This window comes from Dermacentor albipictus, unplaced genomic scaffold (genome assembly GCF_038994185.2).
Source record: "Dermacentor albipictus isolate Rhodes 1998 colony unplaced genomic scaffold, USDA_Dalb.pri_finalv2 scaffold_12, whole genome shotgun sequence".
NCBI lineage: Eukaryota > Metazoa > Arthropoda > Arachnida > Ixodida > Ixodidae > Dermacentor > Dermacentor albipictus.
The window spans coordinates 8,076,972-8,099,609 of record NW_027225566.1 but is presented as its reverse complement, the minus strand read 5'-3'; positions in this window follow the sequence as shown (position 1 = coordinate 8,099,609).

The following is a 22,638-nucleotide window of genomic DNA, read 5'->3' as shown; positions in this document are numbered from 1 at the left end:
ATTCTTAGCACCCTCTGCTGCGTCGCAGGTCTGATCGCCGCCGTGGTCAGTTGCTTCGCAGCTGCTGGGGACTGAGGGCCGGGGCTCGATTGTTGTGTTCATATAGGAGGCTGTGGCGAAGTACTGCACCAGGGTGGCCAATCCTGCTCTGGCGAGGGAGTGCGTTACCGGTTCTGGTCACCGGGATCAGGCCACACTCCAGGCCTGTTTATGCAATTTTATCAACTCGCGGATTTTTCTTAATCCGATGAAAAATTGCGCGGCACCGGCATTCGAACCACGGACCTCTTGCACGCGAGGCGGGTGTTCTACCTCTACGCCACCACTGCACCACCATACCACCACCACCACCACACACTTAAATTACGTGCACGTATATTTATAGGATATATGCAAGATGTGACAAGATGACCAGCAAGGAATTCTTCGCGTGTAGGTTCACAGATCGTGTTTTGCAAGCCCCATATGGAAATGACGTCGAAATAATTGCCAACTGTCGTTGCTGAAAGGCGTAGCGTATCTATGTTGAAATCCGCAATTAGGCAAACATGGTCTATTGACGACATCGAGGCCAGGGCGACATCAAGTTCATCCAGGAATATACGACCGTTGCAACATGGTGGGCGATAAGCCGCAAGCAGAATTTGTGACAAGGAAGGTGCGCAAAGACGCACTGCCATAATTTCAGCTTGGGAAAACGAGAAAGTCAGCTCTGTTGTCGCCCATGTGTCCCGGATGAAAACTGCCACGCCTCCTACCATTTTAATTGGCCTACTGCATGAAAAAACTTTGTATCCAATAATCTGATGCTGATTGATACAAGCTGACGGAATGTTAATCTCGGTAAGCACGATCGCATCGAAATAGGAGTTCAAAGAAGTAATTAAGGCCCGAAAATGGTCCCAATGTTTTCTAATACTTCGAATGCTGACTTGAACAGCACGGAAAGCGCAAGCATTAGGATGTGGAAAGAAACTAAGAACCTCGTTTAGATTAGTACATGTCTTGAAGGCAACATTGTTCATGCTCATGCAGTACTCTCGAGATCATCAGATGCTCTATTGATATACAGAATAGGTGCATCTTCATCCCTTTTAGCCAGTATGCTGCCGTTTTTGGTCCAAAATAATTTAAATTTTTTTTCTTTGCCTTTCTGCCTTGCCAGCCGATGCAGCTCCCGTTGAGCACGCGAAAGATTATCGTTGATGTAAAGCCGCGGAAGGGCACTATCTTGAGCAAGTTCACGTAGGATTCCTTGTGCAGCGAGCCATTGCCGTTTGGCCGAAACAGTGTGCATTTGCACAAGGACTACAGGAATGGTATTGCTGCGTGCTGGAAATCGGTGAACGGCAGAAACATTGGTCAGTTTGAATTCGGAAATGTTTGGCTTCGCTGCCAGTCCTGACAAGAAGGAAGGCAAATCTTGGTTGGGGTTATATTGCAGGCCATGAATCTCAAAAGTGCAGCGTCGGCTGTATTGCTCTAATTCGCTAAGTTCAGAGCCAACCTTCTTAAGCAGCTCAGCCTGTGCAACAATCTTAGAGGAGAGTGTATCTACTTGCGTTCCAAGCTCGCCGACTGCTATCTGGTTCGCAGTTACAGTGGATTACACCGATTCAATTTTAACAGCCAAAGAATGGAGCGACCCCTGTATCTGCCCAACAGTTTCTGCAGTTTTTTCTCCGATAGCTTTGAAGGTCAGTAGTTCTTCCACTCGACTAGCCATCATTTCGACTGTAGTCGTCAGCCAGTCCAATTTATCGGTTACAGTCAAAAGTTGCTTTTCTAGTACTACATCATTCGATTTATTGCACATTGCAGGTTGCATTTTTGCTGACGGCATTGAGCACGAGCTGTTGTAATAGTCTGCTTTCGGGCTGCGCACGATTAAGCGCGCTGTGTACAAGGACGCATGACTAACGCGATAACTCAGTGCTAGATGAATTCTGAGGCATAACAAGCGGATCGCAGAGCATGATCACGCGTTGTAACACGGTAGAATATCGCATAGTTTCGGTACCTGCGCACGTGACTGCATGACCGTGGGAACAAGCAGACAAAACCGAAGTCAATTTATCTTCTTCGGCGCGAAGTAAAACAAAGAAACACGCAGACATTACGGTTCTGTGTTTTACCATTTCTCCACTTCAATTCGTCAATACACGCAACAGATCACACAAATAACAGATGTTGCCTTGAATGATTCTCGAAGTCACGTGTCATCACGAACGAAGTCACACAGCGGACACGACTAGGTAGGCGCAGGGGCACGACTACGTCACCGTCCTGCTTGGAGCCCGGTGGCCGCGAGGGAAAGGAACACCGGCGTTCGGTTCGAAATTTCAGACCTTTCCACGGCGCGTAGCGATGTAATACTTATCGGGCATGATCGTTAGCGCGCATTGTATGCTCTGCGCTTGTTAATCCAAAATGGCCAGACCTGGTGAGGGGTCCTTTAAAAAAGGAACTGAACCAAAAACGATGCGGGGAGCAGGATGTTATTTTTGCACGAACCGGGACTGACCCAACAGCGCTTCACTGAATGGTGCAAACGAGTCACTGAAGTTGCCGCACAGCAAGGACCTCTCCCATACTTTTCCAACTACCCCGGTCATGTGCTAATTGTGGCCACGTTGTCCATGCAGACTTCTTAATCTCATCCGCCCATCTAAATTTCTGCCGCCCCCTCCTACGCTTCCCTTCTGCTGGAATCAAGTCTGTAACCTTTAATGACCAGCAGTTATCTTCCCTCCCCATTACATGACCTGTTCATGCCCATTACATTTTCTTGATTTCAACTTATTTTATAGATATTTTTCTTTATTTGCCTCACCTAATGTGCTGTCTTTTTATCACCTTAACGTTACACCCATCATTCTTCTTTTCATGGGTCGTTGTGGTGTCCTCAATTTAAGTAGAACACTTTTCGCAAGCCTCCAGGTTTCCGGCCCGCATGTGAGTACTGCTTAGACATAGCTGCTATACATTTTTCTCTTAGTGGGATAACGGCAACCTGCTGTTCATGATCAGAGAATTCCTGCCAAACACACCCCAGTCCATTCTTATTCTTCTGATTATTTCAGTATCATGATCCTGATCCGCAATCACTACCTGCCCTAAGTAGATGTTTTCCCTTACCACTTGCAGTGCCTCGCAACCTATCGTAAACTGCTGCTCTCTTCAGAGACTGTTAAACTACACTTTAGTTTTCTGCAGATTAATTTTCAGACCCACGCTTCTGCTTTGCCTCTTCAGATCAGTGAGCATGCATTGCAATTGGTCCCCTGAGTTAGTAAGCAAGGCAGTATAATCAGTGAATCGCAAATTTCAGAGGTATTCTCCATTAACTACTATCCCCAATTCTTCCCAATCTAGGTCTCTGAATACCTCCTGTAAACACGCTGTGAATAGCATTGGAGAGATCCTATCTCTCTGCCGGACGCCCTTCTTTATTGTCATTTTGTTTCTTTCATATGGAGGACTACGGTGGCTGTGGAGCCGCTATAGATATCTTTCATGTTTCCGTTTTTTTACATACGGCTAGTACACACCCTGTTTCCGTAATGCCTCCATGACTGCTGACATTTCCACTGAATCAAACGCTTTTTCGTAATCAATGAAAGCTATATATAAGGGTTGGATATATTCTTCTCATTTCTCTATCGCCTGACTGATAGTGTGAATATGGTGCATTGTTGAGTACCGTTTACGGAATCCTGCGCGGTCTTTTGGTTGAAAGAAGTCTAAGCTGTTCCTGGTTCTATTTGCAATTACCTTAGTAAATACTTTGTAGGCAACCGACAGTAAGCTGATCGCTCTATAATGTTTCAAGTCTTTGACACCCCCTTTATTATGGATTAAGAAGATGTTGGCGTTCATCCTAGATTCCGGTACGCTCGAGGTCATGAGGCATTGCGTATACAGGGTGGCGAGTTCTAGTAGAACAATCTGCCCACCATCCTATAACAAATCTGCAGTTACCTGATCCTGCCCAGCTGCCTTCCGGCTTTGCATAGCTTCCAAGGCTTTCTTTGCTTTTTCCGGCTTTGTGGGATGTCAAATTCCTCTAGACTATTCCCTCTTCCATTACCGCCGTGGGTACCGCAGGTACTGTATAAACCGCTATAGAACTCCTCAGCCACTTGAACTATCTTATTCATATTAGTAATGATAGTGCCGGCTTTGTCTTTTAACGCATACATCTGATTCTTGCCTGCCCCTAGTTTCTTCTTCACGGCTTTTAGGCTTCCTCCGAGCCTTAGAGCATGCTCAATTCTATCCATATTAGGCTGCCTTATGTCAGCTATCTTATGCTTGTTGAATACTTTTGGAAGTTCTGCCAGTTCTAGTCTAGCTGTACGGTTAAGGGCTTTCAAACATTGGCCTCTCTTAATCAGATCTTTCTTTTCCTGCGATAGCTTATCGGTATCCTGTCTAACGAAGGTACTACCACATTGGTAGCACATTGCACATTCGATAATAATGCCCATATGATTGTCGTTCATTTCTTCAACACTAAGGTCCTCTTACTAAATTAAAGCCGAATTCCTGTTCTGTAGCTTGATCCGGCATTCCTCTATTTTCCCTCGCACCGCTTACTCATTGATCGGCTTCATAGGTACCAGTTTCTTCCATTCGCTCCTGAAGCCTATGCTAATTCGAGATCTTACCATCCTACGGTCACTGCAGTGCACCTTGCCGAGAGCGTCCCCATATTGCATTATGCCAGAGTTAGCGCAAAGTGTGAACTGTATTTCATTTCTGGTCTCCCCATTCGAACTCCTGCATGTCCACTTTTGGTTATCCCGCTTGCGGAAAAAGGTATTAATTATGCGAAAATTATTCCTTTCTGCAAACTCTACTAAGTCTCCCCTGCTATTCCTAGAGGCTACGCCAGATTCCCCCACTGACTTGTCTCCAGTCTGCCTCCTGCCTACCCTGGCATTAAAGGCGCCCGTCAGTATAGTGTATTTTGCTTTGAATTAACCTATCGCCGATTACACGTCTTCATAGAAGCTTTCGATTTGCTGGTCAGCATGACTGAATGTAGGCGCATAGACCTGTACGACTTTCAATTTGTACCTATTATTAAGGCTAACAACAAGACATGCCACCCTCTCGTTAATGCTATAGAATACCGGTATGTTACCAGCTATATCCTTTTTATTCAGGAATCCGCCTAGCTATTTTTCGTCTCTCTACTAAGCCCCGGTAGCATAGCACCTGCCCACTTTTTAGCACTGTATATCTTTCATTTGTGCTTCTAGCCTCACTGTGCTCTATTGCATTCATTTACTGCCCGCTAATTCCTCCAATACCAGTTGTAGACTCGCCTCACTAGATAGCGTTCTAGCGTTGAACGTTGCCAGGTTCCGATACCGATGGCGGCCTGTCTGCACCACGATATTCTTAGCACCCTCTGCTGTGTCACAGGTCGGACCACCGCCATGGTCAGTTGTTTCGCAGCTGCTCGGGATTGAGAGCCGGGGTGCAGTATTCATATAGAAGATTGTGGCCAGGTACTGCAAGAGGGTGGCCGATCCTGCTCTAGTGAGTGATTGCGTTACCAGTTTTGGTCACTGAGGCCAGGCCGCACTCCAGGCCTGTTTATGCAAGTTTATTAACACGCACATTTTTTATTTGTTTAATCCGGTGGAAAATTGCGTGGCACCGGGGTTTGTACCACGGTCCTTTTTCACGCGAGGCGTATGATCTACATCTACGCCATCGCTGCATCTGAGAGATCGGTAGAGGCACCTGCGCATGATGTTGATAAGCCGAGTGCGCAGCTTCGTGTGCACTCTTCGACGATTCCGCAGTGGCTCGGCCAGTATATATATAGAATGTCGCGTCCGTTTTCTAGTGCTTGGTAGTGAGCGTGCCCTATTTTGTAAAATAGTTGTTCGTGCAAACCATGACGTAGTGGCTGCTCGACGCGTGCTGGTTCCCTAAACGTTAGCAAAGAAACCAAATCAATACCTTTGTCACTGCTTCTTGTGGCAGACCTGCACTTGCGTCCGTGGCATCTGGGTTTGTGGAGTTTGCACAGGTGAGCTGCAGTAGCGAGGTGTAGGGTACATCTGATAGAAAGATTATCATTTACATAGAAAAGAGGCTGTTTTCATTGCAGGTCACTTTACCTAAATGTCTCCTTCGCGACTACGTTGACACACCCGCAGTCAAAGTGGCTATTCGGCGTTTGATGACTGCCTAAACGTAAGGAAAAAAAGCAATTATATGAATGTCAATACCAGTGTCACTACATCTTGCATCAGACCGGCCCATGCGTACGCGGCATATTTGCTGATGGAGTCTGTACAGGTGAGCTGGAGTGGCGACGTGTAGGAGACGTCTGAGAGAAAGATTATCGTTTTCATGGAGATACGGCTGTTTTATTAGCGGTCGCTTTAGTTCAAATGCTTTCTTGGAGACTAGGGTGACACACCCGAAGCCAAGGTGGGTGTTCCACGTGTGCTCGCTGCCTAAAGGTAAGCGAAAGAAAGCAATTGGGTGAATTTCAATACAAGTGCCAATACGTCTTGCCTCCGACCAGCACGTGCGTATGTGGCATTTTTGTTGCTGCACAGGTGAGATGGAGTGGCGACATGTAGGAGACATCTAAGAGAAAGATTATCGTTTACATGGAGATGTGGCTGTTTTCATTGCCTATCGCTTTAGTTGAAATGCTTTCTTGGCAACTAGAGTCACACACCCGATGTCAACGCGGGTGTTCCACGTGTGCTCGCTGCCTAAATGTAAGCAAAAAAAAGCAATTGGGCGAATTGCAATACAAGTGCCACTACGTCTTGCCTCCGACTTGCACGTGCGTATGTGGCATTTTTGTTGCTGCACAGGTGTGATGGAGTGGCGACATGTAGGAGACATCTGAGAGAAAGATTATCGTTTACATGGAGATGTGGCTGTTTTCATTGCCTATCGCTTTAGTTGAAATGCTTTCTTGGCAACTAGAGTCACACACCCGATGTCAACGCGGGTGTTCCACGTGTGCTAGGTGCCTAAATGTAAGCAAAAAAAAGCAATTGGGCGAATTGCAATACAAGTGCCACTACGTGTTGCCTCCGATTTGCACGTGCGTATGTGGCATTTTTGTTGCTGCACAGGTGAGATGGAGTGGCGACATGTAGGAGACATCTGAGAGAAAGATTATCGTTTACATGGAGATGTGGCTGTTTTCATTGCCTATCGCTTTAGTTGAAATGCTTTCTTGGCAACTAGAGTCACACACCCGATGTCAACGCGGGTGTTCCACGTGTGCTAGGTGCCTAAATGTAAGCAAAAAAAAGCAATTGGGCGAATTGCAATACAAGTGCCACTGCGTCTTGCCTCCGACTTGCACGTGCGTATGTGGCATTTTTGTTGCTGGATTCTGCACAGGTGAGCTGGAGTGGCGACATGTAGAAGACATCTGAGAGAAAGATTATCGTTTACATGGAGATGTGGCTGTTTTCATTGCCTATCGCTTTAGTTCAAATGCTTTCTTTGCAATTACAGTGACACACCGGAAGTCAAGGTGGGTGTTCCACGTGTGCTGGCTGCCTAAACCTAAGCACAAGAAATCAATTGGGTGAATTGCAATACAAGTGCCACTGCGTCTTGCCTCCGACTTGCATGTGCGTATGTGGCATTTTTGTTGGTGGATCCTGCACAGGTGAGCTGGAGTGGCGACATGTAGGAGACATCTGAGAGAAAGATTATCGTTTACCTGGAGATGTGGCTGTTTTCATTGCCTATCGCTTTAGTTCAAATGCTTTCTTGGAGACTAGGGTGACACACCCGAAGTCAAGGTGGGTGTTCCACGTGTGCTCGCTGCCTAAAGGTAAGCGAAAGAAAGCAATTGGGTGAATTTCAATACAAGTGCCAATGCGTCTTGCCTCCGACCAGCACGTGCGTACGTGACATATTTCGTGGTGGATTCTGCACAGATGAGCTGGAGTGACGACGTGTAGAACACACCTTGGAGAAAGATTATCGTTTACATGGAGATGTGGCTGTTTTCATTGCCTATCGCTTTAGTTCAAATGCTTTCTTGGAGACTAGGGTGACACACCCCATGTCAACGCCGGTGTTCCACGTGTGCTGGGTGCCTAAATGTAAGCAAAAAAAAGCAATTGGGCGAATTGCAATACAAGTGCCACTACGTCTTGCCTCCGACTTGCACGTGCGTATGTGGCATTTTTGTTGCTGCACAGGTGAGATGGAGTGGCGACATGTAGGAGACATCTGAGAGAAAGATTATCGTTTACATGGAGATGTGGCTGTTTTCATTGCCTATCGCTTTAGTTGAAATGCTTTCTTGGCAACTAGAGTCACACACCCGATATCAACGCGGGTGTTCCACGTGTGCTGGGTGCCTAAATGTAAGCAAAAAAAAAAGCAATTGGGCGAATTGCAATACAAGTGCCACTACGTCTTGCCTCCGACTTGCACGTGCGTATGTGGCATTTTTGTTGCTGCACAGGTGAGATGGAGTGGCGACATGTAGGAGACATCTGAGAGAAAGATTATCGTTTACATGGAGATGTGGCTGTTTTCATTGCCTATCGCTTTAGTTGAAATGCTTTCTTGGCAACTAGAGTCACACACCCGATGTCAACGCGGGTGTTCCACGTGTGCTAGGTGCCTAAATGTAAGCAAAAAAAAGCAAATGGGCGAATTGCAATACAAGTGCCACTACGTGTTGCCTCCGACTTGCACGTGCGTATGTGGCATTTTTGTTGCTGCACAGGTAAAATGGAGTGGCGACATGTAGGAGACATCTGAGAGAAAGATTATCGTTTACATGGAGATGTGGCTGTTTTCATTGCCTATCGCTTTAGTTCAAATGCTTTCTTTGCCATTACAGTGACGCACCGGAAGTCAAGGTGGGTGTTCCACGTGTGCTGGCTGCCTAAACCTAAGCACAAGAAATCAATTGGGTGAATTGCAATACAAGTGCCACTGCGTCTTGCCTCCGACTTGCACGTGCGTATGTGGCATTTTTGTTGGTGGATCCTGCACAGGTGAGCTGGAGTGGCGACATGTAGGAGACATCTGAGAGAAAGATTATCGTTTACCTGGAGATGTGGCTGTTTTCATTGCCTATCGCTTTAGTTCAAATGCTTTCTTGGCGACTAGGGTGACACACCCGAAGTCAAGGTGGGTGTTCCACGTGTGTTGGCTGCCTAAACGTAAGCACAAGAAATCAATTGGGTGAATTGCAATACAAGTGCAACTGCGTCTTGCCTCCGACTTGCACGTGCGTATGTGGCATTTTTGTTGGCGGATTCTGCACAGGTGAGCTGGAGTGGCGACATGTAGGAGACATCTGAGAGAAAGATTATCGTTTACATGGAGATGTGGCTGTTTTCTTTGCCTATCGCTTTAGTCCAAATGCTTTCTTTGCAACCAAAGTGACAAAACCCAAGTGAAGGTGGGTGTTCCACGTGCGCTGGCTGCCTAAACGTAAGCACAAGAAATCAATTGGGTGAATTGCAATACAAGTGCCACTGCGTCTTGCCTCCGACCTGCACGTGCGTACGTGACAGGTTTGTTGGTGGATTCTGCACAGGTGAGCTGGAGTGGCGACATGTAGGAGACATCTGAGAGAAAGATTATTGTTTACCTGGAGATGTGGCTGTTTTCATGGCATATCGCTTTAGTTCAAATGCTTTCTTGGCGACTAGGGCGACACACCAGAAGTCAAGGTGGGTGTTCGACGTGTGCTGGCTGCCTAAACGTAAGCACAAGAAAGCAATTGGGTGAATTTCAATAAAAGTGCCACAGCGTCTTGCCTCCGCCCTGCACGGCCGTCCGTGGCATTTTTGTTGGTGGATTCTGCATAGGTGAGCTCGAGTGGCGACGTGTAAGAGACGTCTGAGAAAACGATTACCGTTTACATGGAGATGCGGCTGTTTTATTACCCGTCGCTTAAGTTCAAATGCTTTCTTTGCAACTACAGTGACACACCCGAAGTCAAGGTGGGTGTTCCACGTTTGCTCGCTACCTAAACGTAAGCACGTGAAAGCAATTGGGTGAATCGCAATACAAGTGTCACTGCGTCTTGCCTCCGACCTGCACGTGCGTACGTGGCATATTTGATGGTGGAGTCTGCACAGGTGAGCTGGAGTGGCGACGTGTAGGAGACGTCTGAGAGAAAGAATATCGTTTAAATCGAGATGCGGCTGTTTTCATTGCCGATCGCTTTAGTTCAAATGCTTTCTTGGCGACTACACTGTAAACACAAATGAGCCCATATATTCTTATTAACAGTTGATATGCCTTTTTTCCCCTCTAGCCTAAAATGAGTCCTCCCACGAAAAGAAGTAAAATAAGCTAGAACAATTATTATACCCCCGGCCCCATTTGAAGGGGCATTGCGGTTGTAAAATGAGGGTTTTCAAGGAATAACGGTGGCGTACGGGAAAGTGGCAGTGTTGAAATACACCCATATCTGAGACGAGCCAAATAGAGAAAAGAATAACTCAGCCGTGACCAACAAGGCAGGCAGCCGCAGCGACAATTTGAGTAGGATTATTTCTGCAGTCAGATTCGAAATATCCCGCGCAATGTGTGTCGGCGCTGTTTTTCTGTTCGGAGTAGCCGCGCCTTGGTGCTGCAGAGGACGCCGAAAGTCGGAACTACGCGCGGATGAGCACAAGCCTTCGTAGCGCGCGCGCGTGTGTTGAAAGCCGCAAAGGAGCAGCCATTTGCCAGCGACGGCGCATTCTTCTAACGTGGTTTATGTTTCTCCCAGCTTTGAACCCCCAAGACGCCACGGTAAGTGACTTTGAACGATTATTACACGTTCTATGAGTGTGCATATGTTCTAAGTGAGGAGACGCGCTGATATGACTTAAGCCTGTTTCACATGATGCGATTTTCGTCGCACCGGAAGTGCGATTTCCGTATTTTGCGATGAAAATCGCAGTCGCAGTGCCGACCCCCGATTTTCGGCTGCGACCAACCGGTTGGTCGCACAGTCGCACCGTCGCGCCGATCGCTGCGATTTTCCGTCGAAATTGCGCGGAGAGCTGTCAACGGACCCAATTCGCCGGTTGGTTTTGGAAAAAGGCGCCTCGCACGACAAGTTCAATGCGCGGAGACGTGGATCGTCGAATTCCGTACGTACGCGAAGGGAGAATAAAAAACTTGTACCGCAGATTGCATTCTCCGATTGCTATGCATTCGTTGACACGCTACACAGCACATGAAGTGCATTTTCACGTTTGCTTCGTACGCCTTTGCGAGTTGTCAGTGCTAGGAAGTGTTCGATCCCCAGCAGACGACGAGGTCGTCACAATTTTCTTTTGTTGAGTAGCATGCAAAAATCGCGCTTACGGAGCAGCTTGAATTATTTCAACCTCGGCAAGGGCAAATGACAAGACAGCAAAGTACCCGAAGTTTCAACGTTGCGCTGAACACAGTACCGTTCAGTTGCATTTTCTTGTCGGTTTTCAAGCATGAATTTCCCGATGCATCTTGAAAGCTTATCTTGCCTCTTATTAAATTTGACAAAGCAATAGTGTAGGCTATCGTAATGAATTTGCTACGATAGCATTAAATCCGTGGCTTGAATAAAATATTACATGCACGTTTAGTTGCACCTCTTCTCTGGAGAATTTTTTTTTCTTGCACAGAAACCAATAAACATTGACTATGTTGCGGACTTTGTATCCTTACTGCATCTGTATGAACACTTGCTCTGCAAGGTAATTAACTGTACAGCTAGTAGATTAAGTAAATACAGTGACAACGTAGCCTCCTGCTCAATTATGTAGAACTCGTGCAACAATGCGAAAAGCAGGCAAACGGCCTGTTCTTGTGGGGATAAAACAGTATAAAACCACACGCGCTGAAGAAAAGTAAATCAAAACTGTGCAGTGAAGTCAGCCAGTACAAGCAGTTCTTGCACGTTCACAGCTGATCAAGTGTTCAGAAACATTCATGCCTTACATGTTTCTAGTAAGTTTCTAATAAGTTTGTGATCACATATATTAGTGTGTAAACCCATATAACAATACCCGCTGCGATTGCTATCTTTATAAGTAATGAAATACCATGCTACTTGCAAGAACATATATCACCTGAGGATTTTAGAACGAATTTCTGCATTTCAACTATACACATTATGTTGTTTATTCAATAAAAGAACACAAACTGGGCTTTTTTGCAATGACAAACTTATTCCAAACTTGACTTACATACAGGCAAGAAAAAAATTATAGACATAAATACTGTAATTCAATTTGTTCACCTGCCACTGTGGCTATAGCATTCTGCTGCTAACACAAGGTGAGGGATTGATTTGCCAGCGATGTAAGTCGCATTTCGATGGGAGTCATATACCCCTGTCAAGCGGGCAAGTTAAGTGCACTTACTGGGAGTGCACTTCAGGACCTTGAGTCACACTTTAGGCAATGCGCTTCTTAACGGGAAAACAGAGTGCACTCCCACTAAAAAAAAAAATGGCGACAGACTAAGAGCGCGTTTTTAAAGATTTAAATTAACAAGAGAAAGCTGCTAAAAAGCGATTGTTTTAAGTAGAATTATATATAAAAACAGACTTCATCCATTTGTCTCAACAAAAAGCGATGACGTTTTTATTATGAATCTGTTGCAAGTCAATGCTGGCCAAGACGAATGCCTAGGAAATCCAAAACAACATGGTGGCGTGCGGCGAGGAAGCAGTTGATCCTGCTAGAACAGAATATTAGCGGGTATATATGAGCAAAGACGGCGAGTTCGATATTTAGCTACACTGCAAAAGGCCACGCACACGGCTCAAAGCACGACCGGCATGGTCAGCACGCATTCACACCAAAATAAACACGAACTGAATGAACATGGTGGCGCCGCAGTGTCGCAGCATTCTGGCGCCGTTAGTTGCGTACATGATAAATTCGTTTCTTTATTGTGCTGTTTCGGTTCTCGCTAAACACAAATTATATTGTTAAAAGCTGTTCACTAACAGAAATGAACTTCTTTGTCCTTTTTCTATGCATTACATTTTGCGTCGTCGAAAGCGTTGGCGGCGAGGCTAGGCACTCCTTCAAACCGTTGGCGGCGAGGCTACGTACTCTGCCAGCAAAGTGCGTTCCGTGAACGTACTCCGACTTGAGTGCACTCATCTGAGAGTACACTCCGCTGCGGCGTTATGATTTGGGAAAGTGCACTTAAAAACCGAGTGCACTCGCCGTAAGTGCACTTAACTTGCCCGCTTGACAGGGGTAATAGGTGCGAAAAAAAGCTCTTGCACTTAGATTTAGTTCATCACCTTTTATTGAACCCTTACACTTCAAAATGCTATTGCACGGGGGGCATGCTTATGCAAAATCTAACACCAATAGAAAGCAAAGCGCAGAATTGTAAAACAACCATCTTTCGTGATAATTCAAGTGTGTAAATATTCATTGCATCAACATGTATTGCTCAACAGCACTGCACAAGTAAGCATGATCAGGTATAGCAAGTACTCTGTCAAGAAGCTGGTTCTACAGATGTATAAATGTCAAGGCATGAATGCTCATACTACGTCGCACACATAGCACAAAGAAAACCTTTTTCAAGAGTTGTCCCTTCTGGCAGATATGAGAGGGCCGTAAGCAGCAGAAACTATATTGCAGGACATTGTGTAATACCGCTTATGAAAGAATGAACAGAGTGAAGAGGCTTTTAACCCTTTATTGACAAGTGTTGCCTACAGGCAACACACCAAAAACGAATTTTTTTTGTCGAGTTTAAGTATCGAGTATGAAGTTTCTAGCTAAATGTCTTCGGCCAACACTGAAGGACAGGCAGCAAGCGTCATTTGTTGGTTTAGAGCAGGAACACTGGACGTAGGAAGAAGAAGTTTGGCACGCGACTCACTGTCTTGTGCAAGTAAGTTCAGAGGAGACAGGCCAATGCAACGTATGCAGCTGCAGTGGTGTCGCACATCTGATGTAAAGGAAATGAAATGGGCACCTATGGTTCACATATGATAAGAGCTGTCTATACAAATTGAAAATAAAGCTAGGTGGCTTCATTGGGGTGAAGCCCACTTCCAGTTTCCTGCCTGGGGTTTTCCCTCTATTGCTGAAAAATTTCTGCAAAATATTTTTTTCTTTTTGTTGATTACGCTTACTCTTGACGTGTTTTACATATTAAGATAGAACAATAAACATGTTTTCTCGGTATTTATATGTCTTGTCATTAAAGGGTTAACAGCAGTACCTCATACTGCTCTAATAAGAGGAACGATGAGCAAAAACGTTTGTGGTGGAGCACTGAAACTAACTTTCTGAAAGACAGAAAATTTCAGGTGAGAGTTGGAGGTACGTTTAGCCCACATACACCAACAACACGGGCATACTACAAGAAACACTACAGCCTATGGTGTATTACAGTCTGTGGGAAAGCTATCTTATACGGAAATCAAGAATGATGCAACAAGCCCTCGACAACACTGCAGACTTTCTTGGCTAGTCTGGCCTCTCGCTTTCTGATAAGTCAGCTCATATCGGCGTCAGAAAAAAAAAAGACTAGAATTAAGAACTACCCCAGATTGCACATTGTGATCCACATAGCTGGACAAATATGCCCGCAAGTCAACAGCCACAAATCCTCAGCTAGTGTAAGCCCATGACGGCAGAGCCAGCAAGTGCGTGAAACAATTATGCAATGCCTGGACGCAACTTCCACACCTGGTGAAAAGAATAATCTCGAAATAACGGGGGTGGGCGAGCGGATACTACAGAAAATCGCAGATGCTGTGCTTGTGTCCAAGGTATGGTACGGTATGAATTACCACCAGCACACAAAAAAGACAACTCATCGAATACAGGCATCGGGTAGTAATAACAGGTCTTTCCAACTGTACCATGCTTGAAGACCTCTATGAGAAAGAGCTAACGAACAAGCACCTAGACAGAGTAGAGTTGCAGCCTGCAGCACAAATTCTTTTTCTCAAGAGCTCAGAACCTCATCCCAAGATACTATGCCAGCTAGCATATGAGATGCAAAGACGACTACCCCTCCCTTCAGAAGCACAACCTCGGGAGTACCTGAACTTGAAACACAACAGGCCCATACCATGGAATATGGGGGCAAACAATTAGGCCAGGAGACTATATGTAACTGCCAAGAACGCAGAGGAGGTTGCTGGTCATGAAGATGCAAGCAAACATAAGGCACATATAGTACACTGATCTGGCAATAGCAGTGTAACAGAAGTATGACACTACATAAAACTAAACCCCATATAAGTGAGTACCATTCCAGGTCATCCTACACCTAGAAAAGCTGAACGGAAAGCAATCAAAGCAGCACTTGTAATGCAGATTACACCCTGCACAACACCCCGCATGGATTTATCAGAAACTGTCTGGGCCTGCACATCACACAAGATGATCAGGAAAATCAGGAGATTAACACGCGACTGGCCAGCACATGGCCAGAAATTAAATTACAGAATACATAGCCATGCAGATATTCCAGGACACAAGCGGTCTTATAAGCCTGACATAATAATTGAAAACTAGATGAGTTTGTGTGTATTCATTATTAACTAAAGTGCAACAGATAGACAACACACAAGAACGAAGCGCTCTGTGTGTTCACTTCGTTCCTGTCCATCGCATTTCTGTTGCAGTATAGTTAATGAATTCATAAGGCTGCACAGGAGCAGAATGATACCTCTGCCCAAGGGCCCGATCTCGCATCCAAATCCACGCGTGCACACACACACACACACACACACACACACAGACACACACACACACACACACACACACACACACACACACACACACACACACACACACACACACATGTTGCAAGAGTGCAAAGCATGAAGCAGTATCAACAGGATGACACTAGATATGAATGAGGACTAGCTTTCAACTGAGATTCATTTGTAAAAATGTGGCGAGTTGTAAAAGGGCGATGAGCACAACGCAGGAGCCAACGCTTCGACAAGTGGACTTGTCTTCTTCAAGGTCCACGTGAGGAAACGTTGGCTCCTACTTTCACCTTTTGCTCATGTTGCTCATTGTCTTGAATTTCCATCTCCTGCCTTCCCCGAGTTTTCCCCAGAAAAAGAAAAACATCTTTGAAGGATAGATAAAAATTGGTGCTTGATGCAGCCAAACGCAAATGAAAATGCTACAGAAAGAAAATAGAGAAAAATTCAAAGTGCAGGAAAAAATAATTACAATTGCCAATCCTGCATGCCAGCACCTTTCAAGAAACACTGTTGTTATTCCAATAGACAGACTGACAGCTTGCTTATGCAATGCAAGCGCATTCTTCTAGTTCCATGCCATTGGGAAAAAAATGAGTTTCCTGGAAGGTAGCCACTTGCACACTTGGTGATCACTGTTTTTTTTTCCCTGGACTTGTATATCTATATTTATTTTCTCCCTTTCCTGCTTTTATGTTTGGTTTCATCAAGCACTAGTCTTTATCAGGTTTTATTGCTGTACTACTTTGTGGTAACCTTTATAGATCACTGCATTTTCACAATACACCTTTTAATTAGAAGTTAGCATACCCTGTTCTTACTGCTTCACACTGTACATTCTTGCTACATTGGCCAAATAAAAGATTTTATAAGGTATCATGAGGGCCAATAAAGTGACTTGCTGCAGTCTAAAAAAAACGAATAGCCTGACTGCAAATGGCACCAAAGGACACATAGGACAAACAAGAAAGCCGTGAGGATCTAACAATCAAAAGTTTAATGTACACACCGAGTAAATGCTCGCTCACAAGCAATAGACTGAACATACACAAAAAGGAGAAGCAAAAATTCATGTGCATTTCCTGATGGCAAATGAATCCATTTCTAACGGAGGCCGTGATGACAAGATTAACCTAGCATTTTTAGATCTACAGCTTCCGTAATTTCTCTAGGCAGCCGATCTGCACAGAATGCTAGCTTCTTCCTCTAGAATGCACGCTCAGATGTGGAGAGTGCATTGTAGAGGAAGGAGCTAGCATTCTGCCGAGATCGGCTGCCTAGAGAAATTATGGATGCTGTAGATGCAAATACACTGGGAGAATCTTGTGTCAGCATGGCCGCTGTTACACCTTCAGAGATGGATGCGTTTCCTGTTGGGATCTGTATGGACACGCATCAGATCTTGCTTCTGCTTTTTGTGTAAATTCGATTTCTTGCTTGTCGACCAGTATTTACTCGGCATGGTCAATAAACTTTCATTTGTTAGTACACCTCATGAGATTATCTTGGTATCTAGCAGAAAGGTGTTCATTCTTTTTAGAGTGAAGCTGTATATGCCTAGGCGAAACACTCATGGTCCGACCACAACAACCCTAGCGTAAGGGTATGAGCCATTGTTCGTCTTACATGAGGGGCGGAGAGATTTCTTGTTGGGTAGACATAGAAATGCTTATGCGTTTAACACATAAACATTTATCTACGCATTATTGCAAGGAAGGGACACAGAGTTGGACGTGGTTAAGACAAGATCATGATGTCATAATTTTATCTTGCAGCAAAGGTGTGGCGGGCCATTGGCTACACCGATAGTGACGTCGTTTCTCTCTAGCAGCAGAGCGCGCGTGCAGGTCTCTCTCAGACTTCCCTATAGGTTCAAAAATGTGTCCCTGTATTTAATTAAATGAAATGTGCAGCCCCGGTGTGTCACTTGGCAACTACAGTGCATAACTGAGTCATAAACATTATGATTAACGCATTACAAAACACAAATGCGTAACATAATTCAGAAAGACTTCGATGGACCACCTGGATTAATACAATGAACCGCTGCTCATTGCAATTTCGAAGATGGTGATCTTGCAAAGTGCAATGTGGGGCATTCCAAATAAACAATGTAATAAACCCAAGCCAAACATGTGCATAACCTCATTAAGAAACACAGACATAACCAATAATATAGAAAGACTGGAATAAGCCATTGGAATTAACCCAGTGATAAAAACCGGGACTGCACATTTCAGCTTCGCTGGTTTACCATCTGTACAGGGTGCATGGGCAGTAACTTTTTCTGTTATTGTTTGTTAAGTATTGTATAATGTTGTGCCAGTAAAACACGGTGGGCTAGTTGGTGCAGTGTAGTGGTACTGCCTTTTTTGCTGGTTTTTTTCTTAATGTTGTGCCCTTCTTCCTTTTGTAACAACTTTTTTATTCCCCCTTGCATAATACTCCAACCTCGCAGCCTGCGATGTATATAAATAAATAAGTACATAAGCACGTCATTCATTCATCTGCATACACCTCGCACCATTCCTTGCTCAACAAACGTCACTGCGTTGATGTCTCGCAGCGTGCATCTACATTAACTGCCGTTTGCGTTTCGGTATGGTTTGTGAACAGTGTAATGCATAAAGATTACATGACAATAAGGTTGTGACCTGTGCGGTGCATAAGCAAACCTTGCAAAAGATGACAAGTTGGATTGTTGAAAATAAGACAAATTGTATATATCGCAGTTACTTTAACAGCATTTAATTGACCACTTGACAAAAACATCACTTCGCACAGATTCCGACACGTACACTGAATCTGAAGTTTTCTTTTTTGCTTATTAATGCAGTCGTTACTGCATGGCCACATTGTAGATTTGAAAACAAAGTGAAATAAATTTGTTTTTTGCAATATAACAATATGTTTAGATCACTGCGATTGTAACCCCACAACCTAATACAAACATGCACACTATAGGACGCAGACAAATGTTCAGGACAAATTTCAGAATGTTTGCATCCTGATACTTATGAAAGTGAACGGTTTCATTTCATGGCTGTCAATGAGAGGGAGAGAGAAAACTTAATTGTGTTCGTGGAAGAAAAACGCATTGATAAGCTTAGACATATAGTCATTGCTTAACACTTTCGAAATGAAGAATTATAGCTTGCTATCGACATTGACGCAACCATTCAACAGCAAGTAAAGGAATCAGTTTTTCCAGCTCTGAACATTGAATTGCAGGAAATGCAAGCAGGCATAAAATTCTGCCAATTTAGCAATTTAGTTTAGGAATACCAAATTGGGATAAACATTGAGGCTTGCATTTGTACTTTTTCTGGCTGAGCAATCTAGTTTGAAATGACTCCCATAAGCATGTCGTAACAATGTTGATCAAATACAGGTTAAGTGCATGACTAGCTTAAGAAATCTGGATGATTGCTATTAATTACAGTGAAGAAACTATAATATCTAAAAACATTAATACTATAATAATATTATTTATTTCCACAAAACAGGCTAACCGTAAGAGGCGTGCGAGGCTGAGCAGAAAGCTGAAAAATTCCACGGCAAGTGCGCCTGCCGTGGGCCTTCGATCCTGTATTATGAATAGCGCGTATTGATATGGTCTTCTTGTTAGAAGTTCCGAGTATACTACCAGCGCGACACACGGGACAACAAAGTGGACGAGAAGCGTGTCTTTTAGAATGCTATGTTACAAGGTACAGGTTTCTGCAAAAGTGACGGTAACTGCTCGAAACATTTGATGCGTCGGCTTTTGCGCATTTAGAAATATTGAGAGGGGGCTCCTATATATATATTCGCAGCGCAAGCACGGCGATGGATGAACCAGGCTAGCGCTAAGGTAGAATTTCACAACACAATTTTCATTCCACGTCGTAATCACACAGATCGTTTGAGGCTTCGTTCAGGGGCACACGCGGGCGTTCGGGTTGGTGCTTCTTGTTGCGTTTGGCGTAAGAATATGGCTACGAGCAGGCACCACATATGCGCAATGACAGGCAATATACACGCATCATTTCTCTAGGCGCTGACGCCGAGCACGGGTAGCGCGAGGATCTTGTTGGGCGGACACGACAACTTCGTGGCAGCCGAATTCCGAATACTGCATATACGGTGAGGGTAGGTATATGAATTTGTCGATAGGTCATCTTGCAGATTGTTGTAGCACAGGCAGAACGAAACGGTCATAGAAGGTAGATAAGACAACACACATCGCTGAGCCACCTGCAAACAGCTGTTTACGTGCGCGATGTCGCACTGAACTAAAGAAACCGCCGTCGCGCACCCCAAGACAAATCTTAACTAACGTTTTTAAATGAGCAAACGTACATATTATTTGCTTATAATCAAGAGAAGTCAATAATATTATAGTGTAAACGTTTTATTCACCACAATAAAAGAATTATGGAGCGTGTGCCACGAAATCTGGCACTAAGCAACCCTGGGCGTCGCACCAGTCGCATTGTTGAAATAGCAATCATGTGAAATGAGCCCTCTAAAAATCGCATTGCGACGCGTGCGACAGCACCGATTTTCCTCGTTGCAGTCGCAGCATGTGAAACAGCCTTTATTGAAGGTCTCAGTACAACATGGCGCAACAGTTGGCCGTCTAGAACCATTTTGCACGATCACTGTGTTTCTTCGAGCTTTGTCGTAATCGAGGTCACTTGATTGTTTAGGGTCAAGCGAGTGTACTTAAACATTAGAATTTTACATGATGAGGGACTGTGCCGCGCCTTTAATAGGGTGGATGTGAGCATTCGACATGTTCCCCGAAGCGCAAGCCAGTACCATATTAGTTATGTGCAGTGCGAGGTGAGCTAAGCTTCGCCGCCTAACCGCGGCCTGAAAATGTGGCGGCTCGTTAAGGGTTTACTGCGGTGCGCGTGTGTGAGTGTTTGTACAGCGATCATTTGAGCGAGAACCGGCGGCGCTTCTTTGTGCGCGGTATCTGCTAGCTGGCGCGTACGCGGCGCCAGTCCCCTAGCTCGTGCGATTGTGTGCAGTAGGTCGCTCACTAAGCGCACATTGTGCAGATTTGCCAGTACGCTCCGTGCTACCGTCTGTGTCTCTTCGCGCCCACATCGCTGATTGTACAGGCAGTGTGCGACTGCGGCGTGTAGCATGTAGAGCCTGCGCCCGTCGACTTTGATCGACGGGCGTGAAATGTCGGCGGCGCGTTTGTGGTATTAAAAGCGTGTGGTGAGCTTCCAATGGCACTACGGGTCAACGCCGAATGAGCTGCCGGTCAGAGTATAAGAAAGGCTTTATAGTTTATAGTTAGCGTACTGCTTGGCGGTAACAGTGTCCTTCTTTGATTCAGATTACTGGATACGCCGTCACTTGAACCTCGGCGGCCGGAGCAGGTGAGTACCAGTGGCGCCGGCACCTCGGCGGCCAGAAAACGATGCCTGTGCCGTGACGAGATATATCAATTTACGTGATAGCGTTGCCGGCGATAGGTCATACGGGCGCGTCGCTCCATGGCTGTGTTCTTTGCTGAAGGCCACCACTACGCCTGCCGTGCACATGCTAGGCTATATCTGTACAGTCGATGCAAGTGCAATGTTGTTATTCAACAGCTGGCGCTGTGCACTGGATACCTGAACTTGTTTAATGTTTAAATAATTTGCTGCTTGGCCGTTGCGTATTGGGTACAGATATTGAGTTTTGAATTCTAGGTGCCATATTCACACAAAAAAGTGGCGCTTTTCAACTCACGATCATATCACACATCATAGCATCACCCTATATTGCACGAATATTAATAACAAAATTTCTACTGCTGGTGAAAATAGAAAGGCAGACCGATCAACCTGTATCTGTGAGAAAAATGAGCTTCAAGTCTGCAATCATCTATTATAAAGAGGTAATACCTTGGTATTCAATGTCAGTAACACTCATAAGTTAAGCATCCTTTTGTGTGAAATAATTTGTCTTAGAAGTCATTCATTGTAAGAGATCAGTAAACATCTCATAGCTTAAGTAGTGCATAAGTGTATGAGTTAGGCAAAGGTTTTAGTTTGTAAAGAGCAAAGCAATTAAGGTATAAAATTTTGATAAGCTTAGTTTAACAATAAGCTGACCAATATACAAAAGCTAATGTAGCAGCAGATGTTTCCAAGATAAACTGGTGACCAGCTTTTTCGTGTTCTATGTGATTATTGTAGTGTCAACTTTTTCTCTTTTATTTCAGGACTGTGGTTGCGGCCGTTTCATTGCCAGCTGTGAGGATGAAGCAGCTTCATAACCGGAGATTAGTCGCCTCCCATCAGTTTCCCTTTTCAGCAATAGAGGTCTTGGTATGCTTTTACCTAGGGTTTACTTTTAATACCCTATATGTTTTAAGTGCAATGGCTAGTTTAGCGGCATCACTTAGAGTGATTGGTGTGACACCTGTTCCAGGGACGTATGCAGGTTATCCCACGTAACGTTAGCAAACTTAAAAAATTATGCATATGCCACCTAGTTGCACAGAACCTAGGTAATGTTGTTTCCTTTCTCTTGGAAATACTTAGATTTTCTGCATTTTGCCTAATTACCTAATTCATCATCATCAGCCTAGTTACGCCCACTGCAGGGCAAAGGCCTCTCCCATACTTCTCCAACTACCCCGGTCATGTACTAATTGTGGCCATGTTGTCCCGGCAAACGTCTTAATGTAATCCGCCCACCTAACTTTCTGCCGCCCCCTGCTACGCTTCCCTTCCCTTGGAATCCAGTTCGTAACCCTTAGTGACCATCGGTTATCTTCCTTCCTCATTACATGTCCGGCCAATGCCCATTTCTTTTTCATGATTTTAACTAAGATACCGTTTACCAACGTTTGTTGCCTCACCCAATCTGCTCTTTTCTTATCCCTTAACGTTACACCCATCATTCTTCTTTCCATACATCGTTGTGTCGTC